The 12,954-nt window shown below is 44.8% G+C and overlaps 1 pseudogene; it reads right to left on the bottom strand.

Moving 5' to 3' along the window:
- Window positions 1–11,340: 11,340 nt before the first annotated feature.
- LOC121018458 (serine/threonine-protein phosphatase 2A catalytic subunit beta isoform-like) lies at window positions 11,341–12,387 on the bottom strand (annotated as a pseudogene).
- Between the last annotated feature and the right edge of the window lie 567 nt (window positions 12,388–12,954).

Raw genomic sequence — 12,954 nt, 5'->3', positions numbered from 1 at the left:
AGGGTTTGAAGCCATTGAATCACTATCCAAAAAACTTTGTCCACCCTTTCTCAGATTTTTAGTATGTTTCTCCTCATCTTGAGTTTGGAATGTGAACACATGATCTCCCTCCTTATAAGTATTCCATTCTATTGGAATGTCTGAGCCCAGAACATGGTGAGATTGAACAAGCACAGCCCGCCTCCCTGTCATTGTCTCTCAGTTCCAGAACTCATTCAACAAACATCTATTGAAACCAGCCAGGTACCTGACACTGCTCCTGGTGCTGGCTTTTATTTATGTATTTTAGTCATTTCAGCTTTATTATTCTTTTGTTGTTGAAGTACAATCGACATAAAATGTTTTATTAGTTTTAGGTATACAGTTTTTTACTTAATTACTTTTGTTTATTCTTATTTTTTTGTTTTTATTTTTGAGAGAGCATGAGCTGGGAAGGGACAGAGGAAGAGGGAGAGAGAGAATCTTAAGCAGGCTTTGTGCCCAGTGCAGAGCCCAAAGCAGGTCTCGATCTCACAATCATGAGCTCATGATCAGAGCCAAAATCAAGTCAGATGCTTAATCGACTGAGCCACCTAGGCGCTCCCAACATGTTAATTCTATACGTTACTCAGTGTTGACCACAGTGTAGTCACCATCTGCCACCATATGACATTATTACAATATTACGGACTACATTCCCTATGCTGTACTTTCCATCTCTGCAACTTATTTATTGTATAACTATAAGTTTGTACCACTTAGTCCCCTTCGTCTGTTTTGCCCATCCCTCCTCAACAGCATTCATCATCAGGGAAATGCAAGTCGAAGCCACAATGAGTTATTACACCAGTCAGAATGGCTAGTAACAAAAAGACAAGTGTTGACAACGATGTAGAGAAAAGGGAACCCTCGGGCTCTGTTGGTAGGAATATAAACTGGTGCGGCCATTATGGAAAATAATATGGAGATTTCTCAAAAAATTAAAAAGGAAATACTATATAATCCAGTAATTCCACTACTGCACATTTGCCCAAAGAAAACAAAAACATTAACTCAAAAAGATATATGCACTGGCACTGGCTTTAGTCACGTCTAAAAAAAAGGTATCTAAGGTCACCGTGATCCCAAACCCAGGCTTCCAAAAACATTAAGCCAAGTCTCCACTGATTAATAGATTGGTCAAATGTCTGACAGCACAGCCTCCAAGCAACATATATCAGCCTTACTGGGGACAGAAATTAAGCTCAGGCCTGGAGAGAGGCCCCTAGACACCTTAGCTTCCCTCACTGACTTCATGGAGCTTCCAACCTGCTTTTGGAAGACAGGACACGTGCACCAACAGTAAGAAATAAGACCAGGAAATATAGTTTATTCTACAAATATTTCAGGAGTGCCCACTGTGTGCAGGCAGTGGGTTCACATTCGAGATACTGTAGTTCAGGTTTCCACTTAACCATCTACTTAGGAAAACAGAATGGTGAGAAGGAAGAAAGCCCAGAATACTACACGTCTTAAGAACTGCTCTTAGGAATTCAAGGAAGGCTTCCTGAAGGAAGAGGTATCTGAACTGAAACATTAAATGGATTCAAGATTAATGGGGGGCATCTGGGTGGCTCAGTCAGGTAAGCATCCAACTTCGGCTCAGGTCATGATCTCACGGTTCATGGGTTCAAGCCCCGGGTTGGACTCTGTGCTGACAGCTCAGAATGTGAAGCCTGCTTTGGATTCTGTGTCTCCCTCTCTCTCTGCCCCTCCCTCACTCGCACTCTGTCTCTGTGTATCTCTGTCTAAAAAATAAACATTAAAAAAAAATAATTAATAAGTGGATGTTTGGGGCGCCTGGGTGGCGCAGTCGGTTAAGCGTCCGACTTCAGCCAGGTCAAGATCTCACGGTCCGTGAGTTCGAGCCCCGCGTCGGGCTCTGGGCTGATGGCTCAGAGCCTGGAGCCTGTTTCCGATTCTGTGTCTCTCTCTCTGCCCCTCCCCCGTTCATGCTCTGTCTCTCTCTGTCCCAAAAATAAATAAACGTTGAAAAAAAAATTCTTAAAAAAAAAAAAAAATAAGTGGATGTTTGCCAAAAAAGGAAGAGAAGTGAGAAGTGAGGAGAGCCCAGAGTGCACCAGGCACAGATCAGCACTGCTGAGGCTGAAAGATGGGACTGCAGGCATGTGGGGACCTTCAAGCAGTTCAACAGGACTTTCATGTGGAGCTTGAGTGAGATGCTGAGATCAAAGGGTGGGTTCGGAAGAGAGGAGACTGACAATACATGAGGACAGATGATAAAGAGCTAAAGGGACTTTGTTCAAAAGGCAGTGGAGAGCTACTGAAAAACAGATTGACGGCTAAGAAATTCATTTTTCTAACCCTCCTTTAACACATTTATCAGGTACCTCCCCTCATCCAAGCACTGTGTTTGGGGCTGGGGACATACTGGGCAAGTTAGATACAGAATTCAGTTTCGCAGGAAAGAAAGACAAACCGGTCATTCTGACACAGCATGATGCATGTTGCAACTGGGAAAGTACAAGGTGCTATGGGGACACATAGGTGGGACCCTCGGCCTCATCTGAGGGTGGGGAGGGGGCCCAAGAAAGCTTCCTGGAGTATTTAAGCTATCTGAAGTATGGGAAGGTAGAGCCATGCAGAGGAGCAGAGGAAGAAGCATGCATAAAACCTCAAGGTGAGAAAGAACCCTGATTTGGAGCATTAAAAGAACTTCAGGGTTCATGGAGTAAAAAAAAGAAAGAATTGCAAGATGAGGCCAGAGAAAAGGCCACTGTAACAAATTTGAACTTGGAGGCACTAGGAAAGCAGGAAGTGACACTCAGATTTACATTTTAGAAAAGCACTTCAGTTTTTGGGCAGAGTGACAATTATTCAATGAACATCTGTGGTCTACCTACTCTAGGTCCTAGGCTCCAGAGTTAACGGTTTGGTGGAGGAAACAGACATAGGTTGATGACTGTGCAAAAGGATGCGTAGCGATGTCAGAACAGTGCTGTGGAGACTGACTGTGCCGGAAGGAGTTAAGGAAGCCTCACAGAAGAGGGGGCTTTTCTGCTAAGCCATAAGGATGTGTAGGAGTTTGGGCATTTTAGATAGAACAGCAGCCATAAAGATGTGGCATAGGAAAGAGCATGGCCTGTCTAGGCGATGGAAGGAATTCCAGAATGACTTCAGTTTGGGTTACACTATGGAAGTGCCCAGAGAGAAGATATAAGAAGGTCCGTAGACACATCCCACTTGTATGTTTGACATTAGGAATTTCAACTTGAGCCTGCAGCTTGAGAGGGAATCACAAACTCCTTTGAGAATCTGAAGCTGTCTTCAGAAAAATGCACATATGTGCAAAATTTGCATGTAAGTCCCAGGATTCAAAAATTGGCAGTTAAAATCTCACTGCTATAAGCAATAATAATAATAATAATTAATAAATAAATAAATAAATAAATAAAATAAAATAAAATAAAATCTCACTGCTATAAGCAGTGGGGAGCTGGGTGTGATTTGCACTTGAGAATGATCACAGGGGGAAGCTGGAGAGAGACTGCAAGCAAGATCAGTTAGAAGGTTCTTGGGAGATGCTAGGTATAAAGCTCTAAAAGCCTGGCCTGTGATGACATCAGTGGGGATAAAGAATAGGGCCCTATGAGAAAGGCATCAGGAGTGGGATGTGTCAGGATGTTCTGACAAACTGAATGGTGGAGAGGAGTCAAAACTGAGTGACAGGAAAATGGTGGTTCCATTGTCCCCAGTATCTACTCTTCCCCTCCTCCTTAGAGTAAAAGAATCCTCAAGTTTTATCTGGACACATCATCACCCAGAATACTCCATCTCCCAGCATCCTTGCATCTTGATGTGGTCATGTAACTAAGTTCTGGCTAATGAGATGTAAGTAAAGTGATGCGTGCACACTCTGGCTCCTGCATTTAAAGGGAAGGGAAATACATTTCCCCCTTCCCACCGGCAGGACCGTGCTGGTAATTCATCTTGATCCATAAAGCCATGTCCACAGTGACATCACCCAGCCCACAAGTCCTGGCAGAAGGGGAGGTCTTGCGTCACCCTGGGAGACTCCTGAACACAGGCTCTGTATCATAAGGTAGCCAGTCCTTAGGCAAGACAGTGCCTATGAACTGGTCCGGCATGGAAATATGGGCAGGACTAGGGAATGTTCTGAGAAATTTGAATAAAGAAACATGGAACAGCAGAGTTTCGTGCAACAACAGTGGGTTATGGCTGTAGTATGGGAAGTAAAAAGAGACAGAGGCCGTGAGGTGCAATGAGGCATAAGGAGAGAGAATCCACATGCACAGAGGTCAATATGGACTGTAAGTATGAGATACCAGGAGCTACGGGCTGAGAAAAGAAGGAGAACAAAGCAAAGGGTAAGTCTATCAGGTACATGCCTATGGACTGCCTGCTAGGTGTCCCTTCCCATCTGGCATCCACATGACCATGGCAGGAGCTGCCGAGTTCCTACAAGAAAACCTGGCCTCTTGGCCGTTGAAGGATGGACACTGGCCACTACGTGGGCCAATTAGGCCCTCTCCCAGGAATTCTGGAGCTGGGATTTAGGAGATACAGTCTCCTGGTTGTCTCAGTTAACACCTGCAGATCTCAGAAGCTACTAGTGGCCAGGTGCAGCCCTGTGGATTGAGGAACAAAAGTGACTGACTCTTCAGCCAGAAAGACTGAAGTAAACAGACTTCTTGGCTTCCCCAGGGCAATCCCTGCTCCCTCCTGAAGACCCCAACAGATACCCACACTTCAATGCCATAGTTACTCTACTTGTTTCCTATGCCCAGTCTCCTCTCTGGCCTCTGTAGCATGGTGTCTGCAATCAGCTATCACAGGTGTTGAATTCCAGCTGGACTATTTGGTCACTCAGGCTCTTATTCTATAAACTGGGGATAATAGTTTCCCCTCTGTTCTTGTAAATGGTTAATTGAAGTATCCACATAGTGCTTGGCCCTTGTGGCAGAACTCAATACACAGTAGAGCACTTCCCCCTTCCCCTGGCCACTTCAACCTTTCCCCCTAGACCCAGCCTCATAAAAATGGCAGCTTGCCTTCGCTAATTACTTAGAACTACCCAGGCATCAGTCTTAAAGGTGTTATATGAAATCATCTATTCTTCACAATAATCCTGTGTGGGTATTGATGTTATTCCTGTTGTACATATGAAGAAACCAAAGCACAGAGAGGTTATATAACTCTTCCAAGGCCACACAGCTAGTAAATACAAGATCTGGGATTTCAAGCCAAGGAATTCTGGCTCAGTGATCATACACCATTGCCTGCCATATTTCCGGAGCGCTTCTGGCTTCCTTGCCAGTGACCCAGGCTGGGGAGGGGTGCCCAGCATCAGGGGGTAGACACAGCTGAGGAAACAAAGCTGCTGCGGGGAGCCAGCATTTAGTCAGTGGCTGACTTGCAGGTCCTACTGGGTGGCCCCAGGACAGAGCAGACCAACAGGCAGAGAGCTGGGGATCAGAACAGCTCAGGGGTGAGGATTCCCATGTATTCAGCATTCCTGGGGAAGAAAGCAGCCTTCTGCCCAGGAAGCAGATAGACTGAACCCCACACTGACTAAACTGCCCTTTCCTAGGTAATTCCTTACTGTTCCAAATCCATTCCTTTACTCTCATCCCCATCCTGGAGAGAGATGGGTCTGGACCAGAGGGAGCCCAGCCAGTGTCTGAGGGGGGTTGCACCTGCCTTCCTCCTGCCTCACTTCCCCCTCCCATACCCCACCCTGCTCCCATGCTCAGTGAAGACCAGGTAACAGCTCTGAGGCCTTTGCTCTGAAGCAAACAGAACCATCCCATTGTTCACTGGGAGGTAGGGGAGACATTCTCTAATCCCCTCTTGCCTTAGAAGTAACAAAATTTCCATTCTTCTCCAGAAGGGAAAACTACAGGAAGAAACTAGATGCCCTCCTCCACAATCCCAGCAGATCCAGAGCAGCACTGGGGTAAAGCTCAGATTCTGGTCTCCATTCCGCCTGCCTATGGAGTGGGATCACGCTGGTCTGTCTTCCACCCTTTAGTGGCTCAGGAGAGCAGGCCTGGCCCTGAGGGGAATGGGGGGGGGGGGGGGGAGGGGCTGAACACCAATCCTCATGTGTGTAGGGGGGTGGTTTCCCCACATCCAGGCAATTCTTGGGCACCAGCTGGGTGTCCTACCATTCAGCTCAACTCTGACACTACGCCCCTGGAGATAGCATCAGATTCCATAGATTAAAGGCTCCAGCCTCCAAGACTGCCCCTTCACAATTCACACACCAGCCACAAACCCAGGCTGTCACCTGTGCTTCCTACACACTGGCTATAGATTAGAGGTTCCAGTGACCCCCTCCTTGGGCTCAATTAATTTGCTAGAAGGGCTCACAGAACTCAGAGAAACATTTAACTTATTACATTGTTACTAGTGACCAAGGCATGAGAGCCCCTGGCTCTGGAGGCCCCAAAGGTTTGTCCACTCTCAGCTGACAAAATCTAGAGAGACAAGTGCTGGTCAAATAAGAACGTTTATTCCAGTAAGACCCACACCAGGAAGACAGTGGACTAACACCCCAAGAACTGTCTTCAAGATGCTGAGAATACTTCTAAGTTTATGTAGGGAATATATGGAACAAAGATTGGTGGGTATATGCAGCTAAACAGCAAAGGTCGGGTTGATCACTGTCATGGGGTGAATTATGGGCGGTACGGTGGCATCAGAACAATCATTATTGCTTGGGGGGTTAGTTTTGGTGCCCATTACAGGATGTTTTGCCTGCTGGGTCTCTTGCTGAAGTTAACAGATAAGCAGGAGGGGAAAAAAATAAGCGATTAAGAGGAACAGGTTAAAGGCAAATGGAGTCAGTCAGGGCAATGACTGGGTCCTCCTTTGAATCCCCATGTCAAGTCACCATTCCATTTCAATGGAAGGAGAAGGGATGACGGTCATGTCTTCTGTAAACTACTTCCTGCTGATCAGGGATGACGTAGGGATGTCGGGATGGAAGACTTTGACAGGGTAGGAGACATTTGTTTCTTGAGTTCCTTCTGAGATGGACAGCAATCTTCCATGGGGGTTCTCACCCACTTACACGCTGTGAGTCCTGACAAAAGTCGCTGTCTGGAGGTGCCTTCCTAATGCAGGTGTGATGAATCCGTGGCTTGACGCCTGCAAGTTTTGAAGTAGGGCTAGTTAGCATATCGTGAGGACCTGTCCATTTTTCAGTTAACTGATCTTCTGGTCCTTGGTTCTTCCAACGTCCTTGGTTCTTTAGTAGGACCCACTCTCCTGGCTGAAAAAGGGGGCAGTGTCTGCTCAGGAAATGGTTTGATCTTAGAAAAGACGAACTCGTGTGTAGATGTCAAAATTTGATTCAGCTGCTGCACATATTATTTAATTCTATTTTCATGTTCTAGAAAGGGGAAAACACCCCTTTTACTCAAGTCGAAAGGGTTTCACATATATCGTCTCATAAGGGCTCAGTGGGAGCCCTACTTCCAGAGGCCACCCTTATACAGAGGATGGCAACAAGAAGTGGCTTTTCCCAAGTCAGGCCAGTCTCTTGGCACATTTTAGCAAGGGCTTTCTTTAAAGTATGGTTCATTTTTTTCTGTTTTACCTGTTGATGAGGTGGAGGGGAATGATTCCTAACCACAAATTGTTTAAGAAGTACTATTCTACATAATGTCATTGCACATAGCACATTGCATTTTATCTGTTTACGTCTCTCTTTCATACTAAGCTGTGGACTGAGGGCAAGTAGAGAGACTTCATATTTCTTCACCTTTTAATTCCCATTGTGTAGCTTCTGACCTGACAGAGTAGACAATAATAAACTGAATTAATATGTAGGCCCATGCTGGATCACCTAGGACTACGCACGGTGAACATAAGACCAAGGCCTTTGTCCTACTGGACCAGAAACGCTCTAACCCAAGTCCCCTTTGTCCAAAGTCAGAATCAGTTCCAGAACTTGGGGAGAGGTTGGGATGACAGATGAGATTGTTACATGCTGCCTTCTTCAAAGGACCACCAGAGCTACATGTTGATACGACAAGGCTGAACTCCTTTTCTCAGTAAGACTTCATCTTAGTAGCATCCTAGAGAGGGGAGAGCCAAGTGGGAAGCCTATGAGGTTTTGGAGTCTGGGTTAAGGCAATTCAGCAGGGTTTTTTTTTTAAAGTTTATTTATTTATTTTGAGAGGGCACACATGCGAGTGGGGGAGGAGCAGAAAGAAAGAATCCCAAGCAGGCTCCTCGAGGTCACCACACACTGTGAGATCATGACCTGAGCCAAAATCAAGAGCTGGACTCTTAACCGACTGAGCCACCGAAGCACCCCCAACAGTTCTTTTAATAAAGCATTTGATTAGGAACACAATATGATAATTTAAGATTGGTGTCCATAGCAAGGAGAGCATTTTTAAGGTAAGGGGTTCAAAAAATCTTGGGAATTAAAATTGCCATTTGATTGAACAATTTAATGATCATTTAAATATTTTGGGGGGGGGGGGCACCTGGATGGCTCAGTCAGTTGAACATCCAATTCTTGATTTCAGCTCAGGTCATGATCTCATGGTTCATGAGATCGAGCACTGCTTCGGGCTCTGTGGACAGCAAGAAGCCCACTTGGGATTCTCTCTCTCTCTCTCTCTCTCTCTCTCTCTCTCTCTCTGCCCCTTCTCCCATTCATGCTCTTTCTCTCACAATAAATAAGTAAATAAACTTTAAAAAAATAGGTTTTTTTAAAACTTTGAGGAATAAGTTATTTCAACTTTTATCTTCTGGGCCAGTTTCCTGAAATAGTTAATGTATATTGATGAAGACAGTGGAATGGGAACATCATATTAATGCAGACAGTGGCTGTGTGGGTGTAGAAGGTTTCAACTCTCAGGAGTCAGGTGGCCCAACTGAGGGAGAAGAGAGCCGGGGAGGTTCAGAGCTGATGTGCCCAGACACCTATCAGGTTCTCATCAGGATGCTATAAAATAATCCTGCAACAGGAAACTCTCATCCCTCATAATATGATTGATTTTTAGTCACTGGTCCCATTAGAAGCCATTTGGTCTTTCTCTTCCACCTTCCATCTCCCTCTGATGCTTGACTCCATCATTAGGCTGGAATAACTGCTTAAAATCTTCTCACCCGGAGCCTGCCATGGTTTGTGTGAGCATTTGCCAGTGGGCAAGTCACATATGACTGTACTGGTGACCTTTTCCATGCCCCTCCTGGTCTGTGTGCAGTCTGGAATCAGGAGGCCTGCCCTGAAGCTTCCGAAGTGATTATGCTATTGCAGACATCAGGCAAAATGAGCAAGCCCCACAGGGGTGAGTACTGATGTGTGGTAGAAAGGTCAAGTAATGCAGCATACAGCCTCTGCTGGAGAGACACAGACGCATCTGGCCCAGACAAGGAGACCTAATCTAATTTCCAAACAGGAAGAACACAGTTCCCTGGGATGAAACACCAGGGCTGATATGCCTAGAAGCTTATTGGGAATGGGAGGTAGGGGATGACTAACATTTACTGAGGGCCCGTACAGCAGTTTTTACACAGCATTTCATGGAAAAGCTTAGCATATACACAATCTTTATCAATAGAATAGTATTTTCAATATCCTAGGAAAGAACTCGGTTTATAGGAAATCTATAGCAAACTTTCTCTCTGAAATGAGGGAAGCATTCCCTGTTTGTTTGTTTTTAATCCAGCTGCCCTCTCTTTGATATTATCCAAATGAAGGTACCGGTCGGCAAGGTCGGCAATTTCTCCTGGATGTGTGCTACCCAGTAGGTGAGGTGGGAGCTGACCTCCCCCCAGCCTCAGCCACATCAACAATCCTCTCATCTCATTTGTTAATTGTGAATAAAATAAAAAGATCTGAAGGAGTGAAAAGCCCATTCTTTCTGGAACCTACATCCCATCAAGTGCCGCTCTGTGATACATATTTACTCATTTAGAATTGAGAATGAGGGGTTACTTAAAAAAAAATAAATATTTGGGGCGCCTGGCTGGCTCAGTCAGTAGAGCATGGGACTCTTGATCTTTGGGTCATGAGTTCAAGCCCCACGATGGGCATAGAGTTTACTTTAAAAAAAAAAAATGTAGAATTGGAAATAAGGGAAGCCTTCTTTCCTTCCTTCACTCATTGTAGCTCTGTCACCTGCTTTTAGGACTCTGATCTCTCTGGTTCTCCTCCTTCAGACCTCCAACTCAGGCTTCTCTTTTTGCTTTGTTTTTGTTTAAAATGGAAAGTTTATTTGCTCAGTACACCAAATAGGATGCAAGGATGGTCATGACAAATATATAGAAACATGCAGATCAAAATAAAACTATAATTTAGTTTAAACGAAGGGAAACATATTAAAATGTTATGACAACATATTCCCAAGAGTTTTTTTTCTTCAGTTAATTTAACTATACATTTCAATAAAATAAAAGGTAATGGATTAAGGGGAAGTTAGCTTGTGAGTTTTTCTTAAAAATAAAACTCCAATTCTATCAATCCATGCCAGTTAAACACTATAGCTAAAATTTGCAAATAAATGCAAAAGGAGATGAAGGAGTTATTTACCTTTTGTGCTTGAATAATCCAGAGGAAAATAGTTACCACAACTACAGCAGGCAAACCGGTAAGACTGACCAAACTAGAACACAGCATTGTACTAAATTTCAGTCTCAAATCCTGCTAAATGCTCATCATTAGTATGGTATATTTTGATCCATGATATGCTTTAATACCTAGACAGATCCCAATCTGTCTAGGAAGCACATAGATATTACTGTTGCTTTGTTTGTTTTTAAACATATATACTTATTTATTTATTTATTTATTTATTTATTTATTTATTTATTTTTAATTTTTTTTTCAACATTTATTTATTTTTGGGACAGAGAGAGACAGAGCATGAATGGGGGAGGGGCAGAGAGAGAGGGAGACACAGAATCAGAAACAGGCTCCAGGCTCTGAGCCATCAGCCCAGAGCCTGACGCGGGGCTCGAACTCACGGACCGCGAGATCGTGACCTGGCTGAAGTCGGACGCTTAACCGACTGCGCCACCCAGGCGCCCCAAATATATATATACATATTTAAAAAGCCAGGTATACTTCCACATACAAAGGCAGGTTTTCCCCAGGAGGAATTTACAGGCAGTAGTCTGGGGTGCAACATGAGGCTGGGTCATGTTGCACCACCATGAGGTGCTGGGTCAAACTGAAGAAAGGAGTATTTTATCTTTTTTATTTTGTTTTATTTTTTGAAATGTTTATTTTTGAGAGACAGAGAGAGCACGCACATCAATGGGGGAGGGGCAGAGAGAGAGGGGAACAGAGGATCAGAAGCAGGCTCTGGGCTGACAGCAGAGATTGTGAGATCATGACCTGAGTGGAAGTCAGATGCTCAACCAAATGAGCCACTCAGGCGCCCAAGGAAGGAGTATTTTAAATTGTCATCTAATTCCATGAGAGCCGCCTGGTTCCCACAACGATAATAGTAACTGGGAGCACTAAAAATGGTAACCACATTCTAATCATGACACCAATTGTATCCCTCCATTACAAGCTGGTGAGCTCGAGAAGCCAGTGTGAGGCCATTCCCATGGTTAAATGTTTCAGAAAAGTCTTATCCACATGTGTAGCCAGCACCACATGGTGAGATACCCCACCCACCACAATCATCTGGATCTGACCACTACACATCACACATTGGGCCCTCATGTGGAACTTCCTGTAAAGGATCCAAGTCTCTTATATGACCCAGCACATCTAGGGATGGAGAGAGGCCACTGTGGAGGCAGAATATCTGTCCATCTACTAAAGTTGTAAGCAGAAGATAATCAGATAGATCTGTAACATATTTCCAAACATCGGCATTTCTATACTTTCACAGACATTCATTATAAAAGCCATATACTTGGGTAATTTCGCAGCTTTCGTGGTTTCCTCTCAATATTGTAATGTGTTCTGAGTAATACGCCTTTAAGGCCACAAGGAGAGTCACAGTCTCCACTGAATAATAGCCTCTGTCTACACAGTCGCCCATGAACAGACAGTTTGTACCTGGTGATTTTCCACCAGTTCTGAAGAGTTCAGGAAGCTCAAGAAATTGACCGTGCACATCTCCGACACGGTAACAGAACAACAAACCTCTTGCACATTTTATTCTTTTGTTAAAATTTCCTTAGCCTTTTTGCACAGCATCTGTACTTGGTTCTGTTAAGCTGTTTACACACATGCAGCTCTTTGGTGAATGCCTAGCTGTCCATGGCTGCCTGAACCCCTTCCCCCCTGTTTCCTTCCCCCTACCTGCCCCCCCAACCCTGAGTGCCCCATCGCTGCCACCAGCTCCTGGGGAGGTGGGGGGGGGGGGTGGTGAGGAAGGAGTCTCAGAGCATTTACCCCACCCAAGGCCAGCTGGGGGGAGGGGTGCTAGCCCACCCAGACCTGCCCTGTTGCTTCTGTGTCCACCTCCTGGGAGGGAGTGAGTGAAGGGTGTGGGGAGGTCAGGATGACTTTGGCCCAGGTCTTTCACTGACCACCAGGTGTCTTCCCACCGCCCCCTCACCCCCACCCCCACCAGCCTCTACCCATAGACTCCTCTTTTTTTAAGTTCTTTTTAAAGGCTTCATTCTCTGGCCAACACAAACATGAAAAGATGCTCAACATCACTCATCATCAGGGAAATGCAAGTCAAAACTATGATGAGATATCACCTCACACCTATCAGAATGGCTAAAATCAACAACACAAGAAATAAGTATCAGTGAGGATGCAGAGAAAAAGGAACGCTCCTGCACTCTTGGTGGGAATGCAAACTGGTGCAGCCACTGTAGGAAACAGCATGGAGGCTCCTCAAAACATTAAAAATAGTTGATCCAGTAATTGCACTACTGGGCATTTACTGAAGAAATACAAGAACACTAATTCAAAGGGATACATGCACCCCTATGTTTACTGTAGCATTATCTACAATA

The sequence above is a fragment of the Herpailurus yagouaroundi genome, unplaced genomic scaffold (genome assembly GCF_014898765.1).
Source record: "Herpailurus yagouaroundi ecotype Mexico unplaced genomic scaffold, PumYag 77, whole genome shotgun sequence".
Taxonomy (NCBI): domain Eukaryota; kingdom Metazoa; phylum Chordata; class Mammalia; order Carnivora; family Felidae; genus Herpailurus; species Herpailurus yagouaroundi.
This window is presented reverse-complemented; position numbering and strand designations above follow the sequence as displayed.